Source organism: Callithrix jacchus, chromosome 3, assembly GCF_049354715.1.
Source record: "Callithrix jacchus isolate 240 chromosome 3, calJac240_pri, whole genome shotgun sequence".
Lineage (NCBI taxonomy): Eukaryota > Metazoa > Chordata > Mammalia > Primates > Cebidae > Callithrix > Callithrix jacchus.
Window position 1 is genome coordinate 130560912 of NC_133504.1, and position 21044 is coordinate 130581955.

Consider the following 21044-nt stretch of genomic DNA (forward strand, 5'->3'; position numbering starts at 1 on the left):
GGTGGTTTATCTTACTTAGCAATACATTTCTATTTCCCTTTATCTGTTATTTCTCCAGGTGCATCTATTATCAGAGCCTTCTGTTTCACACCATAATTATTATATTTATTAAATTATTGAATATTATAACATAAAACATATTACAAAAATGCTCATTTAATCAATTAAAGAACTAGGGTCAAAGAATCCAGGCATTTAGCATCCCAACAGAAAGGAAAGGAAAAAGGAAAGGAAAGGGGAAAGGAAAGGAAAGGAAGAAAAGAGAAAAGAAAGAAAGGAAAGGAAGGAAGGAAAAAAAGAAATATGTTTTTCTCATTGCCTAAAAATAGTTTTTAGAGTGGAGACATATATCCAGTTAGTTCACAGAGATTCACAGACATTTACATAATTTATAATCTTAGTTTTCCTTTTCTTGCTAGGTTTCTTGATTTTTCCTTTTTCTTAATTTTTCCCCTTTTGCTTTATTATGAGCAAGAGAGAAATCACTTTCTTCTAAGAATCTGAAGTGCTGTCAGCTCCTGAGAGGGCAATTGAATGATTTTATTCCTTTTAGGTTATTGAAAAATTAATTATGATTAAGTTAATTGTATAAAGCTTGGATTTCTCTGTAAGTTATTATCCCTTCTATAGTATATAGTATTAAATACTGATTAATAGAAGTCTGAATAAGGTTTTTGCAGTGTACTCTGAGTAATTGAAATTTCACTTCAAAGAGTTTAGCTCTCACGATTATGTAATAAAGTATGTGTTTTATGTTGGTGGTGATATATAAAATATATTGTATAGAAGAGAGTTCCCTTAACACATTATTGCAAAGATAACCACCAATTATCTCAATTCATAAGAAGGCAGGGTTTATGGTAGGAATTGGAAGATTTTCTGAAATACTGCTCGTGGTGTATGTTAAAAGATTGAAAGGATAAAGACAGATACCTGGATTAGCCATCATGAGAAGGTGACTTCTGTTCGTTCAGAGGCATTTTCCTTAAGATGGTGTTTTTAAAGCTTCAAAGGATTTGGTACAGTCATGATGGTAATATCAAACACATGAGAAGAGTTCTTTGTGGAAATAAAGTTTTTATAATCAGCATTTTTTTTCATAACTCATTGAACAACAGCTATTTGTAGTCAAGGAGTTATAGATAAAGGAACCTCAAGAAGAACCATAAATACATTTTTAGATAACAAGCTAAAATGGATTACTATAACCTATGTCTCTGCCGTTCTTTCTTAATACAGAGCGTTGCAATATCTATTTTATGCTTGCAGTACCATTGTGTGACTCACTAATTTGATCAAAAGTGGAACAGATGATTAGTAGTAGAAAGAAGGCATTAAATGAAAATGATCTCTAAAATCCCATTTACCTATAACATTCTTTGGTTCACATGCATTCTACTTTGAAAATGACTTTTAACCGTGGAGACAGTAGCCCAATGTTGTTCTGAAAAGGCAGTGCTAAAAAGAGTTACTCTGTTAACAAACTGGCAAGTAAGTCCATGCTATTTATTCCAGAGGCTCCCTGAGAGTCATTACAATGCATGAAAGATTCTTTATTCATTGACCTAATCAAGAGCAGTTGAAAGTAGAAGTTGTGTTCTCCAAAAGGTGACCTTATCCATAACTGAATAATATGAGCTTGATAAATTAAGAACTAGAATTTTTGGTTGACTGGTCATGAAAGTAACACAGAGTTCAGAATATAAAATACCCTGAAGGAATTTTTGTTTCTGTTGTTTTTAAACACATGTGGTAGATTCCAACATTCATTCCCTAGCAACGAATGTTTTTCCAAAGTGTGTCACACACAAACTAATGAGGTTGGATGACTGCATAGAATGAAAGACACTGGGGTTAGCCAGTGGTGAGAGATAATTACTCTGTTGCCTAAACAAGTGAGAGAGAGAAGTTAAAGAACAAAAGGCAAATGCTGATCAAAGTAATTCGGTCTATGTTTCTTTGGGGCAATGGGGAGAATTTTCCTGATTTTTATGCTGCAATAGTCACTTTGTAGTCTATGGCCTTCTGAAGGTAAGAAGTGAAGATACTGCAGGCTAACTCACCAGAAAGGAACCTTAAAAAAAAAGGTTCCATAAAAAGGATGTTGATCATTCAACTGAGGTAACCCTGAAATATAATGTTGGGATATATCCTGTGTTAGTTTACTAGTATTGCTGTAACAAATTACCACAAACCGGGTTACTTAAAACAAGAGACATTTTTTTTCTCACAGTTTTGGAGGCCAAAGTCCAAAATCAAGATGTCAGCAAGTTGGTTCATTCTGAAGTCTCTGAGGAAGAATCTGTTCCACAACTTCTCTTCTAGCTTCTAGTGGTTGCTGGAAACCCTTGGCATCTCTTGCCTTGCAGTTGCATTGCTCCAATCTCCTCCTCTACCATCACATGGCCACCTTCCCTCTGTGTGTTTTACATACGGCTTTCTTCTCTGTGTGTGTCTCTGTGTCTGGATTTTCCTCTTCTTATTAAGGATACCAGTCATTGGATTTAGGGCTCAGTCAAATATAGTGTGATGGTATTTTAAATTAACTAATTACATCTGCAAAGACCCTATTTATAGTTTGGGTCACATTCGGGAGGGACACTAGTCAACTCATAAATTTCTCATACTCAGCACGAAGAATAAAATTATTTGAAACAACACCACATCAGTTGCTGTCCTTGTAATCTCATATTGCCCTTTTTGAAAAGGAATAAAATGTCCATAGATGCGTAAAATATTTTTCAGACTCAGGTTTTTCAGAAATTCAGTTTCTTTTGTGGAATGAGCCCTTAATATTGGCTCTATGTGCTATGTGGTATGTTTCTGATAATTAAATGTCTTCATATATGATGTGCTTTTTCTACATTCTAGAGATTCCTTGGAATAGTAAAAAGAAGGGAGAGTCCATGGTTTTAATCATCTAAAGAGCTAATTCATTAAAAATTCACCGATATAACATTTATATCGCCAACCTTGTCAAAGGATACTTTTATATTTCCTGTTATGTCAGGACACTTTCTTGATTGATAAAAATAAGGAACAAACGCAGCTTTTTAATTTCACTGTGTTGAAGATACAATGTATAGAACTAGAATAAAAACTTTTCACCATTGCTTTTTTTTTTTAAATTAGCCATTATTTGTCATGATTGTATTATACAGGGATAACAGGAATTTCCCAGTACTCTTTATATCACTGTGGTGCCACATTACTGATTCTTCTAATGGAATGTGTTGAAATGGTTTAAAAATGAATATCCCTTTTCCCTGTACTCTTTTCTTTCTATTGGTGTCATGCAGAAGATCATAGTGATTACTCAAATGTTAAACATGGTGGACATATCAAATACAATGAATTCGGGTCTCGGAATTACCACCGAAGAGCCTCTCACCAAACAGGAGGACAGGTTTGGGGTTTTGCTTAATTAAGAAATAAACAATGGGGCACTTGAAGCATTATGCATTATCCAAATTTTATTGAATGAATGATATAACATGAGTTTCAGAGTGATTACTTTGGTTTACAATATAATTAAATATTTTAACATAAAGTCCATGGTTTTTGGAATATATAGAATATTTAGATTTGCACAAATCAACATGAAAAAGACTTAAAAAGTTCTTCTTTTAGAATAGATTTTTAAAAATACCATACATCAATTTATTTGCAAAACTTTGAGCCTTTCTGGAGCTGCCATATCACATAATTCCACGAAATTCTAATTTCAAGGTTTGTTGTTTTGTTATGAGAAGTGATTATTCATGTCGAACTATAATCTTCTGGTTCTCTCACCTTCTATATGACAGATGCAATTAACTGCTTGGTGTTTAATCCCAATGAAGAATTAAATACTTGTTTGTTCATGCTTCCTGTTATTTCAAAACAGAGAAACAATTTGAGCTAATGGATTCAAGAGAAGTAGATACAATCTTGCACATGACAGATTTGTTAGTCCATCTTTGTGATAAGTCAATATACAGTGAATGTAATTCAGTGGTATGGAATAGCATTCCTGATCAGGTGTATATGCTTCAGTTGGTAAAGTGTTGTTAAGTTAATGAGACATTCAAATATAAACCTCTGTTCATAGTATGAAACTAAAAATGATATTCATTGTTATTTTTCTGAGTTCTGGTACCTTGTAGAAAGTAATAGTACAGGCTAGAGTTGTAAATTGACCCAGAAAAAGAAGAAGAGATGCCTGCAATTTCTTTATTCAATAATATATAATATCAGTTAATATTTTGTTTTTCTATGTTTCTGTTTCTAAAAGTTATAATAATTATACACTGCAACATATAAAGATTAAGGGGATGGATTCTGTCCGTTGCATTGCATTTTCTATAGAACATTTTAATACAACATTATAAAAACATCATTGTAGTGCAAGACAGATAAATTCCAGATAAATAGGAACTGCCTATGGGGGGCACATGGCAAGAACTGTTTTTCATCAGTTTTAGAATGTCTGCTTCAGAACGAGAAAACTAGAAAATGGTCTCCTCTAGTTAATGATGGTTACTAATTACAGCAATTCCTGAAATTTGCTCTTCAGATTTTTATTAGCATGCATCTACTTGTCACTTAAAATAACTGGTCAGCTTTTGAACATAGATTTGCATTCTTGTCCTGAGGAAAGCACGGATACAAGCTCATTTACCAATAAAGTCAAAGTCATAGAGGTTTGCTCTTATAAGCCAAATAATGCCCTGTGTTCTGTCATACCTGAATTTCTCCCTAAGGTTGACAGGAGGAAGAGAAAAGTAAAGGTAGGAAAATAAGAAAAAAATTTCCCTGTATAAAAGCTAGACATATATACTCCTATGAGCAAGACAGAGGCTATTTACATGTGAAGGGCAGCATGATATTAAACTTCAAAGTGCCCTTGTTTTTATTGTTCTTAACCATACCTTTGTGTGATAGGTGAGTAGAAAAATTTCAGATCAAGAGAAAGCCCCAATTTATATATACTTGCTGCTTTTAAAAATATAAATTCAAAAAGTTAGAGCTTGAAACATCCATAGAGCCTCACTCTTTCATTTAAGGGAGGAAGTATAGTACTTGAAGTGACCTTTCCAAAATTCTACAAGTGGTCAGTGGGAAAGTTCAGACCAGAAACTAAGTACCTTGCATCTGTTTTTGTCTTCATCTTTATTGTTCTTTTGATCTCATTAGTCCATTCAAATGAGGATTTGCAGTACAGTTGAATTTTTTTTTAAATTTTACTTTAGGTTCTGGGGTACATGTGCAAGTCTTGCAGGGTTGTTGCATAGGTGCACACATAACCAGGTGGTTTGCTGCCTCTATTCCCCCTTTGACTATATCCAGCATTTCTCCCCATTTTATCCCTCCCCACCCTCCCCACCCCACATTGTCCCTCGCCTAGGCCCCCCTAATTGCCTAGGAGTATGTGATGCTCCTCTCCCTGAGTCCACATGTTCTCATTGTTCAACACCCACTTATAAGTGAGAACGTGAGGTATTTGGTTTTCTGTTCTTGTGTCAGTTTGCTAAGAATGATGGTTTCCAGATTCATCCAAGTCACTACAAAGGACACAAACTCATTGTTTTTCATGGCTTCATAGTATTCCATGGTGTACATGTGCCATATGTTTTTTGTCCAGTCTAATATTGATGGGCATTTGAGTTGGTTCCAGGTTTTTGCTATTGTACACAGGGTTGCAATGAACATATGTGTGCATGTGTCTTTATAGTAGAATGATTTATAGTTTTTTTGGGTATATACCCAGCAATGGGATTGATTGCTGGGTCAAATGGAATTTCATTTCTAGCCCTTGAGAAATCACCACACTGTCTTCCACAATGGATGAACTAATTTACACTCCCACCAACAGTGTAAAAGCATTCCTATTTCTCCACATCCTCTCCAGCATCTGTGGTCTCCAGATCTTTTAATGATCGCCATTCTAACTGGCATGAGATGGTATCTCAACGTGGTTTTGATTTGCATTTCTCTAATGACCAGTGATGATGAGCATTTTTTCATATGTTTGTTGTCTTCATAAATGTCCTCTTTTGCAAAGTGTCTGTTCATATCCTTCACCCACTTTTGAATGGGTTTGTTTATTTGTTTTCTTGTATATCTGCTTTAGTTCTTTGTAGATTCTGGATATTGGCCCTTTGTCAGATGGGTAGACTGAAAATTTTTTTTCACATTCTGTTGGTTGCTGGTTCGAGATAATGATTGTTTCTTTTGCTTTACAGAAACACTGAATTTTAATTACATCCCATTTGTCTATCTTGGCTCTCATTGTCATTGCTTTTGGTGTTTTAGACACGAAGTCCTTGCCTATGCCTATGGCCTGGTTGATTTTGCTTACGTTTTCTTCTGGTGTTTTTATGGTGTAAGGTGACAGGAAAAACTAAAAGGGTTTAGTTTTTTATTTAATACTCAGCTTGGTCCCTGTTGATGTATAGCAGAGCAACTAATTTGTGTACTTTAATGTTGTCCCCTGAAACTTTGCTGATTTCATTTATCAGTTCCAGGGGCTTTTTGAAGGAGTCTTGAGTTTTCTAGGTATACAATCATATCATTAGCAAAGAGTGAGAGTTCAAATTCCTCTTTATTGATTTGAATGTTCATTATTTGTTTCTCTTATCTGATTGTTCTGGTTAGGACTTCCAGTACTATTTTGAGTAAAAGTGGTAAGAGACTGGGTGTGGTGGCTCATGCAGTAATCCCACCACGTTGGAAGGCTGTGGTGGTGAATCACCTGAGGTCAGGAGTTTGAAGCTAGTCTGACCAACATGGTGAAATCCTCTCTCTACTAAAAATACAAAATTTAGCTGGGCATGGTCATGTGTGCCTGTAATCCCCGCTACTCAGGAGGCTGAGGCAGGAGAATCACTGAACCCTGGAGGCAGAGATTGCAGTGAGCTGAGATCACCCTACTGCACTCCAGCCTGGGTGACAGAGTGAGACTCCCAACTTTATTTCAAAAAAAAAAAAAAGAAGAAGAAAAAAAGAAGTGGTGAGAGTGGCCATCCTTACCTTGTTCCAGTTGTCAGAGGAAGTGCTTTCAACTTTTCCCCATTCAGTATTATGTTTTCTGTGGGTTTGTCATAGATGGTTTGTATGTTCTTTCTCTGGAGATTCTGTTGAGGGTTTTAACCAGAAAGGGATCCTGGGTTTTGTCAAATGCTTTTTTCTGCATCTATTGAGATGATCATGTGGGTTTTCTTTTTAATTTGGTTTATGTAGTGTATCACATTTATTGACATGCATCTGTTAAACCATCCCTGAATCCCTGGTAGGAAACCCACTTGATCATGGTAGATTATCTGTTTGATATGCTATTGGATTTGTTTAGCCAGTATTTTGTTAAGTATCTTTGCATCTGTGTTAATCAGGGATATTGGTTTGTAGTTTCTTTGTTATGTTCTTTCATGGTTTTGGTATTAGGGTGATGCTGGCCTTATAGCATGATTCCCTCTCTATGTATATTGTGGAATAGTGTCAATAGGATTGGTACCAATTCTTCCTTGAATATCTGATAGAATTCAGCTGTGAATCCATTTGGTCCTGGATATTTTTTGGTTGGCAACATTTTTATTTCCACTTCAATGTTGTTGCTTGTTATTGATCTGTTAATGGTTTCTGATTCTTCTGGTGTAAGCTAGGAGAATTGTATATTTCCAGATATGTATCCATCTCCTCTAGGTTTTCTAGTTTATGTGCATGCAGGTCTTATAATACCCTTGCATGATCTTTTATATTTCTGTGGTGTCAGTTGTAAAATCTTCTGTTTTGTTTCTAATTGAGCTTATTTGAATCTTCTCTCTTCTTTTCTTGGTCAATCCTGCCAATGTTCTATCAATTTTTTTTATTTTTCAAAGAACTAGCTTTTTGTTTCATTCATTTTTTGTATTTTTTTTTTGTTTCAGTTTCATTCTGCTCTAATCTTGGATATTACTTTTCTTCTGCTGTGTTTAGATTTGCTTTGCTTTTATTTCTCTAGTTCCTTGAGGTGTGACCTTAGATCATCTCTTCGGCCTCTTTCCAACTTTTTGATGTAGGAACCTAAAGCTATAAACTTTCCTCTTAGTGCCACCTTTGCTGTGTCTCAGAGGTTTAAATAGGTTGTGCCCCTATTATTGTTCAGTTAAAATAATTGTTAAATGTCCATCTTAATTTCATTGTTGACCCAATAATCATTCAGAAACAGGTTGTTTAATTCTATGCATTTTCATGGTTTTGTAGGTTCCCTTTGGAGTTGATTTTCAATTTTATTCTACTGTGGTCAGAGAGAATATATAATATAATTTTAATTTTCTTATTCTTTTGTGGCCCATTGTATGGTTAATCTTGGAGAAAGTTCTATGCACTGATGAATAAAATGTGTATTTTGCAGTTGTTTTATAGATGTTCTGCTAATACCTGTTAAGTTCATTTGTTCTACGGTATAGTTTAAATCCGTTTTCTCTTTATTGACCTTCTGTCTAGATGACCTATCTAGTGCCATCAGAAAAGTATTGAAGGCCCCAATTATTATTGTGTAGTTGTTTATTTTATTTCTTATGTCTATTAGTGAGTGATTGTTTCAGAAATTTGGTGCATATATATTTAGAATTGTGATACTTTACATTAACAAGGCCTTTTATTGTTATATAATGTCCGTCTTTGCTCTTTGTCCTTTTTCACTGTTGTTGTTTTACAGTTTGTTTTGTCTCAGGTAAGAATAGCTAGCTACTCCTGCTCACTTTTGGTGTCTGTTTGCATGGATGTCTTTTTCCATCCCTTTACTTTAAGTTTATGTGAGTCCTTATGTGTTAAGTGAGTCAATTAAAGGCAGCAGACACTTGGTTGGTAAATTCTTATCCAGATGCTGGGTTGGTAAATTCTTATCCATTCTGCCATTCTGTAGTTTTCAAGTGGAGCATTTAAATCATTTACCTTCAGTATTAGTATTGAGATATGGGGTACAATTCTATTATTCTAAATTCATTGTGCTATTTGTTTCCTGAATACCTTTTTTTCTGTGTTTTGTGTTGTTGTTTTATAGGTCCTATGAAATTCATGTATTAAGGAAGTTCTGTTTTGATGTTTTTCAAGGATGTGTTTCAAAATTTAGAGCCCTTAAATCAGCAGTCTTAGCAGTTCTTGCATTGCTGGCTTTGTAGTGGCAAACTCTCCCAGCATTTTTTTTTTTTTTTTTTGTCTGAGAAAGACTATCTTTCCTTCATTTATGAAGCTAAGTTTTGCTAAATACAAAATTCTTGGCCAATAATTGTTTTGCTTAAGGAGACTGAAGATAGGGCCCCAATTCCTTCTAGTTTGTAGGGTTTCTGATGATAAATCTGCTGTTAATCTGATAGGTTTTCCTTTATAGGTTACCTCATGCTTTTGCCTCATAGCTCTTAATATCCTTTCTTTCATCTTGACTTCAGACAACCTGATGACTATGTGCTTAGGCAATGATGTTTTGGGGATGAATTTCCAAGGTGTTCTTTGAGCTTTTTGTATTTGGATGTCTAGATCTCAAGCAAGGCCAAGGAATGTTTTCCTTGATTATTCCCCCAAATATGTTTTCCAAACTTTTAGATTTCTCTTCTTCCCCAGGAACACCAATTATTCTTAGGTTTATCACTTGATGTAATCACAAACTTCTTGGAAGTTTTGTTCATTTTTTAAAAAATTATTTTTTCTTTCTCTTTGTTGGATTGGGTTAATTTAAAAACCTTGTCTTCGAGTCTGAAGTTCTTTCTTTTGCTTGATTCTATTGCTGAGATTTACCAGTGCATTTTGCATTTCTCTAAGTGTGTCATTGATTTCCAGAAGCTGACTATTTTTTACTTATACTATCTAGTTCACTGAAGATTTTTCCAGCTTCATATCTTGCATCTTTTTTAAAATTTCAATTAATTGGACCTTACCTTTCTCTGGTACTTCCTTGATTAGCTTAATAATAGACCTTCTGAATTCTTTTACTGGCAAATTAGGGATTTCTTCTTGGTTTGGATCTGCTGCTTGTGAGCTAATGTGAGTTTTTGAGGGTTTAAAAACCTTGTTTTTTCATATTACCATAGTTGTTTTTTCTGGTTCCTTCTCATTTGGGTAGGCTATGTCAGAGGGAAGTTCTGGGACTCAAGGGCTGTTGTTCAGATTCTTTTGTCCCACAGGGTGCTTCCTTCATAAAGTACTCTCCCCCTTTTCCTACGGTTGTGGCTTGCTGAGAGCCAAACTGCAATGATTATTATTTCTCTTCTGGATCTAGCCACCCAGCAGGGATACTGGGTTCTAGGTTGATACTTGGTGGGAGGGGAATGTGAGCTGTCTTCAGATATCTCGGCCATGGATACCAGCACCTGCTCTGGTGGAGGTGGCAGGGGAGTGAAATAAACTATAAGGATCCTTAGTTGTGTTATTGTTATTTATTGTACTAGTTTTGTGCTGGTTGGCCTCCTGCCAGGAGGTGGCACTTTCAAGAGAGCATCAGCTGGGGTATTTTAGGGAGGATCAGGTGTAGGTGGGGTCCTAGAACTCCCAGGAGAATGTAACTTTTGTCTTCACCTACCAGAGTGGGTAGAGAAAGAATATAGGTGGGGGCAGGGTTAGGTGTATCTGAGCTCAGATTCTCCTTGAGCAGGGCTTTCTGTGGCTGTTGTAGGAGATGAACTCAATGGAGTTATGTTCCCAGAAGGATTATGGTTGTCTATACTGTATCATGCAGGTTTCCAGGAAAGCTGGCAGTTGCAGGCCTCACCCAACTCCCATGCAACACAAAAGGCCTCTCTCACTCCCACTGTGCCCCCACCAGCAGCACCAAGTTTGTTTTGAGGAAGTGGACAAGCAGGACTGAGAACCTGCTCCAGGTTACCAGCCTCCTGGGTGAGAAAGTAAGCAGGACTTTTCAGGTTTCGCACCTGCCTGCCTAAAAGGTATTGCCTAGGTTTTCTTCTAGAGTTTTTAGGGTGTTAGGCCTCATGTTTAAATCTTTAATCCCTCTATAGTTAATTTTTGTGTAAAGTGTAAGAAAGGGATCCAGTTTCAGCTTTCTGCATATGGCTGGCCATTTTTCTAACACCATTTATTAAACAGGGAATCCTTTCCCCATTGCTCGTTTTTGACAAGTTTGTCAAAGATCTGATGGTTGTAGTTGTGTGGCATTTTTTCTGAGGTCTTTGTTCTGCTCCATTGGTCTGTGTCTCTGTTTTGGTACCAGTATTATGCTGTTTTAAGTACAATAGCCTTGCAATATATTTTGAAGTCAGGAAGTGTGCTGCCTCCAGCTTTGATTTTTTTTTTTTTCCTTAGGATTGTCGTGGACATGTGGGCTCGCTTTTGGTTCCACATGAAGTTCAAGGTGTTTTCTTCCCAATTCTGTGAAGAAAGTCATTGGTAGTTTGATAAGTATAGTGTTGAATCTATAAATTACTTTTGGCAGTATGGCCATTTTCACAATATTGATTCTTCCTAACCATGAGCATGGAATGTTTTCCATCTGTTTGTGTCCTCTCTTATTTCCTTGAGTAATGGTTTGTAGTTCTCCTTGAAAAGGTCCTTCACATCCCTTGTTAGTTGTATTCCTAGGTATTTTACTCTCTTTGTAACAATTGTGAAAAGGAGTTCACTCAAGATTTCGCTCTCTGTTTGTTATTGCTGTATAGGAATGCTTGCAATTTTTGCACAATGATTTTGTATCCTGAGACTTTGCTGAATTTGCTTGTCAGCTTAAGGAGATTTGGGGCTGAGACAATGGGGTTTTCTAAATATACAATCATGTCATCTGCAAACAGGGACAATTTGTTCTAATTTCTGAAAGAACCATTAGAATATGTTTCTGAAGTTATATGTAACCAGGCATGTCATAAATTATTTTCCTTCTTATGAAGGTCTGATATATTAGTGGCTATGTCACCTGACCAAAATAAATAATCAGATATAGCCAACCAATGATTGTTAGGTTTAATTGTGTTTTTTGATGGGTAAAATTTTATAAGTGGGAGGTTAAGTCCAGATCTTAAAATAGTTAAAAAAAAAAAGAAACAAACAAAAAAAGCCTTGTCATGATTCTACAATTTGAGAAAGGTTTGTTTGGGAATTGCTATGAATTACAAAGTTATAAATTCTAACCCTCTGGACCTCTCTACATTTGTGCTTAGCATTTCATCAGAGATTTCAGGTCTTATAATTATTATTGAATTGAATTGTTTCTATTTATGATGTGAAGACTATAATAAATATGTCATTACTGCATATCATACACTTATATAATATATTCACATGTCCTGTTATCTGTCTATCTCTTTATCTCTCTGGCTGTCTGTATCTATGTGTCTGTCTATCTATCATCTAATCTATCTTCTTTTTTTTTTTGAGACGGAGTTTCGCTCTTGTTACCCAGGCTGGAGTGCAATGGCGCGATCTCGGCTCACCGCAATCTCCGCCTCCTGGGTTCAGGCAATTCTCTTGCCTCAGCCTCCTGAGCAGCTGGGATTACAGGCACGCACCACCATGCCCAGCTAATTTTTTGTAATTTTAGTAGAGACGGGGTTTCACCATGTTGACCAAGATGGTCTCGATCTGCTGACCTCATGATCCACCCGCCTCAGCCTCCCAAAGTGCTGGGATTACAGGCTTGAGCCACCGCCCCCGGCCCATCTAATCTATCTTCTATTTAATCTGTCCAGCTATCATTCTATCTACTTATCTCTCCAACTATTTAACTAGCTGTAGTTAAAACTATTTCTTGCTGTATAGTGGAGATGTTAGAAATTATTTTCTGTTTAACCATATTACCTTTTTTTAAAGGTACCTTTTAAAAAAAGGACCTGAAGAAATTTCAAATCCAGCCATAAATTCTGCTTTAAAGATGTTGTGGTACCTCTTGGTACTATGGGAAGAAATCATAGTGTAGTTACATTCTTAGAGTCTAAAAACAAAATGAGTTTATACAAAAGGTACATTTTGTTTCTTGTTCAAAGCCAGTAGAAAACCAAGATATCATATGCTTCTTGTAAGTATGACATAAAAGTATCTATTTGAAGTGAGCTGAGAAAGGCATGCATATACATAGGGAAATGTCACAAATTTATTTACTTATTACTCAGTGGTTAGTATTTGGTGCTTTTTACAAGGTTTTCAATGCTTTATTATGTGAACTTCTATCCAGATGGGAAAATTTATGAGTTACATACAGTATAGCATTGATTATAATAATCCTACACTTAGCTGCAATTTTCATGCTGGTTTCTAACAATTTGCAGAATCTTGTTGAATTTCTTCTTTCTTCACTGCGGTTTTTTTTTTTTTTTTTTTTTTTCAGACAGAGTCTTGTTCTGTCTCCCGGGCTGGAGTGCAGTGGTGTGATCTCGACTCACTGAAACCTCCACCTCCTGGGTTCAAGTGATTCTCCTGCCTCCACCTTCCGAGTAGCTGAGATTACAGGTGAGTACCACCATGCCTGGCCAATTTTTTTGTATTTTTAGTAGAGACGGAGTTTCATGGTGTTAGATAGGGTGGTCTCGATCTCCTGACCTCGTGATCCACCTGCTTCAGCCTCCCAAAGTGCTGGGATTACAGTGGTTGTCCACCACACCCAGCCTTCACTGAGTTTTTTTTTTTTTTTTTTTTTTTTTTTTACATTTTTAATTTTTTTTTTTTAATTTTTTATTGGATTATAGGTTTTGGGGTACATGAGCAGAGCATGCAAGAAAGTTGCATAGGTACACACATGGCAGTGTGCTTTGATTTTCTTCTCCCCTTCACCCACATTTGGCATTTCTCCCCAGGCTATCCCTCCCCACCTCCCCCTCCCACTGGCCCTCCCCTTTTCCCCCCAATAGACCCCAGTGTTTAGTACTCCCCTTTCTGTGTCCATGTGTTCTCATTTTTCATCACCCACCTATGAGTGAGAATATGCGGTGTTTCATTTTCTGTTCTTGTGTCAGAATGTTCATTGCAGCACTGTTTACAATAGCAAAGACCTGGAATCAACCTTCACTGAGTTTTTAACAGTAGGTCCATAGACCCTTTTTAAATTACTAAAGATAGAAAAGATCAGAGAAGTGAAGGGCTCCTCTTCATGGATGAACAAATACACACAAATTCAAATGAAATACAAATAGTCATAAACCTTATCTTTCCTCTTGCCTTCTACCAATTACAAACTGAAAAGTAACCTCAAATTGTAAATAGAAGATAATAAAATATTTATAAATATATAAATACATTTTCTGTCTTTTTTTCACACTGCTTCTCCTAGTTTCTTTTCATTTTTAGATGTAGAAAAACTCCCAAATTTATATTTTTGTCATTTCAAAAGAAGTTAGTTTGAATTAACATGTACACGTTGGAAAGTGACTAAGAAGCAAAAAATGAGGAATTGCAAATCTGGAAGCTTTCTCTTGTTCCTGTGAAAATCATTTCACCCGTGTTTGCAGGCAAGACCTTTTCAATACTGGGTTTGCTAGAATGCCAGCGGAGCATTCTAATAAACACTGTGTATTATGTATAATATAGAACATATCCTACTGTATGAAGTACAGAGTAAATAGTATGTAGTACATAACATATAGTGAATAATGTACAGCATATATTTGTGCAGCTCTTATGGAATTTTATTTAAAATTTCATTAATATTTCCATTTGTAATAAAGCTTCAAGTTGAAGACCTTGACATGCTCCTCTGTGATGTAGTAAAAAGATGTTTCCTTTTTGGGGGGTCATATTTTTTCCAGCCTTCTTGAGATATAAGTGACAAATAAATTGTACAGATTTAAGTGGTACAAAATGGTATATATATATATATATATATATATATATATATATATATACATACACACACACACATACACACACACACACACACACCCCTTGTGAAATAATTATCATAATCTACCTGGTTAGCATAGACTTCATTTCTTATGGTTTGTAATGAGAGCATTTAAGTTCAATTTTCTTAGAAAATTTCAGGTATACAATAGGTATTGTTAACCAGAGTTGTCATGCTATACATTAGAAATTCAGAATTTATTCATTCTGCACAAATGAAACTTTGCAACCAACACATCTGACCAACAGCTCTCCATTTATTCCACTCCCCAACTCCTGACAACCACCATTCTATTCTCTGCTTCTGAGTTTGACTTTTTAAAATTCTACATGTAAGTGCAATCATACAGTATTTGTCTTTCTGGGCCTGACTTGTTTTACTTAGCATGTCTTCCAGATTTATTCATGAGGTCCCAAAAGACAGAATTACCTTACTTTTAAAGGATAAATAATATTTCATTGTATAGATATATACCACATTTTCTTCATTCATTCATCAAAGGACACTTAAGTAAACTCCATATCTTGGCTATTGTAAATAAGACTGCAATGAACATGGCAGTGTAGATTTTTTTTTTTTTTTTTTGAGACAGAGTCTTGCCTTTTTGCCCAGGCTGGAGTGCAATGGCACAATCTCAACTCACTGCAACATCCACCTCCTGGGTTCAAACGATTCTCCTGCTTCAGCCTCCCAAATAGCTGGGATTACAGGCACCCGCCACCAAGCCTGGCTAATTTTTTTGTATTTTTAGTAGAGATGAGATTTCACCATGTTGGCCAGACTGGTCTTGAACTCCTGACCTGAGGCAATCTACCCACCTTGGCCTTCCAAAGTACTGGGATTATAGGCATAAGCCACTGCACCTGGCCCAAGTGCAGATGTCTTTTAAGATACTGATTTTGTTTCCAGGAGATATATGCCCAGAAGCAGAATTTATAGATTACACAGTAGTTCTATTTTTAATTATTTTTGAGTTATATTTATATTGTTTTCTATAGTGGCTGCATCAGTTTACACTCCTATCAACAGTGTATAAGGGTTCCCTTCCCTTTCCTCCAAATCCTAGGCAACACTTGTCATCTTTTTTCTCTTTGATAATAGCCATCCTAACAAGTGCAAGGTGATACTTCATTGTGATTTTTATTGGATGAGCAGTGATGCTGAGCATTTTTAAGCATTAACATTTCTTAAAAGAAGATGTACAAATGGTAAACAGGATACCTATATCTTCTTTATATATATATATAAAACTGCACTGCACTTTAGGTTCTGGGGTACATGTGTAGAACATGCAAGATTGTTGCATAGGTACATACAGGGCAATGTGGTTTGCTGCCTCTATCCCCCATCACCCATATCTGACATATCTCCCCATGTTATCCCTCTCCAACCTCCCTACCCCCCTCTACCCCTCCCCCTTTCCACCCCAAAAGACCCCAGTGTCTCCCTGTGTCTATGTACTCTCATTGTTCAACACTCGCCTATAAGTGAGAACATGCCGTGTCTGATTTTCTGTTCTTGTGTAAGTTTGCTGAGAATGATGGTTTCCAAATTCATCCATGTCCCTACGTAGGACACAGACTCATCATTTTTTATGGCTGCATAGTATTTCATGGTGTATATGTGCCACATTTTCCTTTCCAGTCTATTGTCAGTTGGCATTTGGGTTGGTTTCAGGTCTTTGCTATTGTAAACAGTGATACTATGAACATACATGTGCATGTGTCTTTATAATAAATGATTTATAATCCTTTGGATATATACCCAGTAATGGGATTGCTGGGTCAAATGGAATTCCTATTTCTAGTCCTTGAGAAATTGCCACACTGTCTTCCACAATGGTTGAATAATTTACACTCCCACCAACAGTGTAAAAGTGTTCCTATTTCTCCACATCCTCTCCAGCATCTGTTGTCTCCAGATTTTTTAATGATTGCCGTTCTAACTGATGTGAGATGATATCTCAATGTGGTTTTGATTTGCATTTCCCTAATGACCAGTGATGATGAGCATTTTTCATATGTTTGTTGACCTCATAAATGTCTTCTTTTGAAAAGTGCCTGTTCATATCCTTCCCCCACTTTTCATATTTTTTTTTTTCTAGTAAATCTGTTTTAGTGCTTTGTAGATTCTGGATATTAGGCCTTTGTCAGATGGGTAGATTGCAAAAATTTTTTCCCATTCTGTTAGTTTCCAGTTCACTCTAATGATTGTTTCTTTTGCTGTACAGAAGCCCGGGTGTTTAATAAGATTCCCATTTGTCTATTTTGTCCTATATCTTTTTTAAAGCAATGTTTATTCAGGTCCTTTGCCCGTTTTTAAATTGGGGTTTTTGCTTTCTAGCCATTGAGATGTTTGAGTTCCTTATGTACCTTGGATAGTAAAATTTTTATTTTTATTTAATTTTATTTTCCAGGATACATGTGCAGGATGTGCAGGTTTGTCATATAGGTAAACATATGCCATGGTGGTTTGTTGCACTTATCAACCCTTAACTTTAGTATTAATCCCAGGATACATTACCTGTTTTTTCTGATGTTCTGGTTCCCCCTACCTCCCATCCCCAACAGGCACTAGTATTTGCTGTTCTGCTCCCTATATCCATGTGTTCTCATTGTTCAGCTCCCACTTATGAGTGAGAATATGCAGTGTTTGGTTTTCTGTTCCTGTGTTAGTTTGCTGAGGATAATAACTTCCAGCTCCATCTGTGTCCCTGCAAACAACATGATCTTGTCTCTTTTTATGGCTGTATAGTGTTCTATGGTATATATTTACCACATTTTCATTATTCAGTCTATCATTCATGAGAATTTGGGTTGATTCTATCTCTTTGCTATTGTGAATAGTGCTGCAATGAACAGACACATGTATGTATCTTTATGATAGGATGATTTAGATTCCTTTGGGTATATACCCAGTAATAAGATTGCTGGGTCAAATGGTATTTCTGGCTCTAGGTCCTTGAGGAATTGACACACTATTGTCCACAATGGCTGAACTAATTTATATTCCCACCAACAGTGTAGAAGTATTCCTACTCTCCACAGCCTCGCAGCATCTGTTGTTTGTTGACTTTTTAATGATCGCTATTCTGACTGGTGTGAGATGGTATCTCATTGAGGTTTTCATTTGCATTTCAGGATACAAAACCAATCTGCAAGAATCAACCTTTTCTGTACACCAACAATAGACAAGCAGAGAGCCAAATCATGAACAAACTCCTATTCACAATTGCTACAGAGAGCATAAGATACCTAGGAATACAGGATTTTTAAAATTTTAAATGGCTTTTTACTACCTTTCTAGGGACAAAAAGCTGACATTTTAGTTTGTTTTTTAATCTCTCAGAACTGGCTTAATACTTTAAAAGGAAATTTATTTTATTTAAAATATTATAACATCAAGTATTGAGGATGATAGGATCAGCTGGAATGTTTACACACTAGTGTTAACAATGAATATTTGTACAATCACTGTGGAAAACAATATGATATTATTTATAAAAGTTGAACATACATGCAATGTATAACCAACAATTCTACTTCTAGCAATTGTCTTATTAAAGCACTAACATATATACCCTTGATAAACTATGACACATAGATAGTAAAACAGAAACATGTAAAAAAGTATTTAAAACAAACCCAAACTTAAAACAGTCCAAAGGCCATAAATAGAAAATGGAACATATACATTTTATATTTAATCAGTGAATAATACAGTGCAGCATAAATGAATGACCATAATGAATTTGACATTGTAAGAGAAAAAAATTTTTAGAAATTTCCTGAAGACTATATACTTTATAATTTGTTATATCAAGGTCAAAGTACACAAAATGAAGCAGGGTTAATAAAGAACACAAATATATGAGGCAAAAATATCAAAAGGATAGCAAGTCTAGGGGCCGGGCATGGTGGCTTATGCCTGTAATCCCAGCATTTTGGGAGGCTGAGGTGGGAGGATTAGTTGAGGCCATGATTTTGAGAACAGCCTGGGAAAACAGTGAAATGTTGTCCCTACAAAAAATTTAAAAATTAACCAGGCACAGTGGTGTGCACTTGTACTCCCAACTACCAGGAAGGATCCCTTGCACCCTAGAGTTCCAGGTGCAGTGAGCTGTGATCACCACTGCCTGCCAGCCTGGGCAACAGCAAGAACCCATAAAAGAAGAAAGAAAGGAAGGGGAGGGGAGGGGAGGAGAAGGAAGGGTGAAGGGGAAGGGGAGGGGAGGAGAGGGGAGGGGAGAGAAGGGAAGAAGGGAAGGGAAGAAGGGAAGGGAAGAAGGAAAGGGAAGAGAGGAATGGAGGGAAGGAGGAAAAGAGGGAAGGGAAGGGAGGAAGGAAAAGAAAAGAAAAGAAAAGCAAGTCTAGATATGATGTCCCTTGGGACAGAGGTGGGACATAGGAGGAAATCTGGGAGGAGAACATATGGAAATTCAAATTTGTTTTAATGATCTACTTCTTAAGCTGGTGTCAAGTAACTAGATGTTCATTTTTATTCTTTAAAATGCATACATCTTTATAATTTACATATATAATAAGTATTATTTTGCCCTTAACATTCACGTACATTTAAAAAATTATATAACATTTTAAAATATTACATGAATTTTTGTTTCATTGTAAGCTGGTTTCATGACCTCGGACAAATCTGACTCCATGTGACCTGGCAAAAATATCTTTGAGCAAACTCAGACAAAATATGTATTTATTGACTTCAAACATTGGATGATTGAGGAACTCTACATAGAATAAAGCACACTCCCATCCCTGTCGTTATAAGAAAAACATTGATATTCACACACATGTACATATCTATATTTATAGATATAGTTGTAGAGATACTTTCCTATTATATTTTCAACAAATATGTATTGAATACCTACAATGCCAGGTACTGTTTTAGATATTTGAAATATGTTAGGGAACAAAACCAAGATCCCTTTCCACTTGAGTTTACATTCTAGCAGGGAGACAAAGACTATAAAATATAAACAGGATATAAAAATATGTTTACAGTAGGTTCAAAAAATGTCCTGAAAGAAAGAAAATAGAGTAGGGTAAAAAAGATTTGGTGCTGGTTGTGCTGGGAGGCAATGTTGTGATGGTTACAAAGTGGTCAGTAGGCTTTTACTTGGTTTCAAAGCAGCTCTAGACCCTCAAGAATTTCAGATTAAAGTAGAAATACACATGGGAAGGTTAATTCCTTATCAATTATCATCGTTAGTGGAATTCGTTAGGTATCAAACCAAGGAAGCCTTGTTAAGAGCGAAATAGAGGAAAAAAAGGACATGAGGTTGAGAATATAGATAAGGGAGAAAATCAACAAAAGGCTTCAGTGACATTTAGTGTTTTACCAGCAGGTTATTCATGCTAAATAATGTCTGATATGGTTGTGAACAATTATCTAAAATACAGTGGGTCTAATGGCATAACACTGGAATACTGCTACAAATGAAAAGAAATTAGAATAAATAAATTTTTAGCATCTGTTTTACTTCTGATAAACTTAACTATTTAATTTTATAAAGGTAGCACTTTTCTCTCAGAAGAAGGTCTAATTTCAGGCAACTTCTCTTGCTTCTTTCAGAAACCTACCAACATCACTTGAAGGCACACTAGACATTGTATACATACTAGAAGAGAAAATGAGTTCCACCTTGATATGCGATGAAGATCAAGGCTTGCTTTCCTCTCTCTCCCAATCCTTTTGAATATAAAGCAAGGAAATACCTTGGTAAAGAGAATGGAGGTGGTATTGAAGGACAGAGATTATCAGTCTAGGTAATGAGAGCACTGGGTAGGGAAGTTGGGGACATGATCTCTAGTCTCAGTCCCGCCATTATTGGTTTATGAGGCTCTAAATCTTTTGGGCCTTCCTTTTCTGACCTTTCAAATAAAGGAGACAGGTGAACCTTAAAAATCTCCCAACCATATAGTGCTATAATTTTAATATAAAATATTTTGTTAAATACATGTGTAGCTGTCAGTTGTAAACACTTTATTTGCGACCACATTTGTCTTTTACAGTTAAGGATTTTAATTCTTTCAGGGATAAAAAGCAGGACTTAAAACTGACTGTTTACTGAGAAATGGAGGATGCATTCTGGTAATTACATTATTTAAATCTGTCTTCTAATAATCACTTGTGGAATATTAAAATGCCCACTTAATTCTTAATATGACAACTATCTGTGAGCATCCACTGTGTGCCAGATACTGTTAGGTGCAGGGCATACAGGGGTGAA

General features: G+C 36.0%; 1 long non-coding RNA gene across 11 annotated transcripts in view; it reads left to right on the top strand.

The window, feature by feature from the left end:
- LOC128931612 (uncharacterized) overlaps positions 1-21044 on the top strand; it is a 522921-nt gene that overhangs the window by 209378 nt on the left and 292499 nt on the right. For all 11 annotated transcript variants that reach the window (XR_013533457.1, XR_013533463.1, XR_013533456.1 and 8 more), the window contains exon 2: positions 13286-13407. This is a non-coding gene — a long non-coding RNA (uncharacterized LOC128931612). The remainder of the gene's footprint in view (positions 1-13285; positions 13408-21044) is intronic.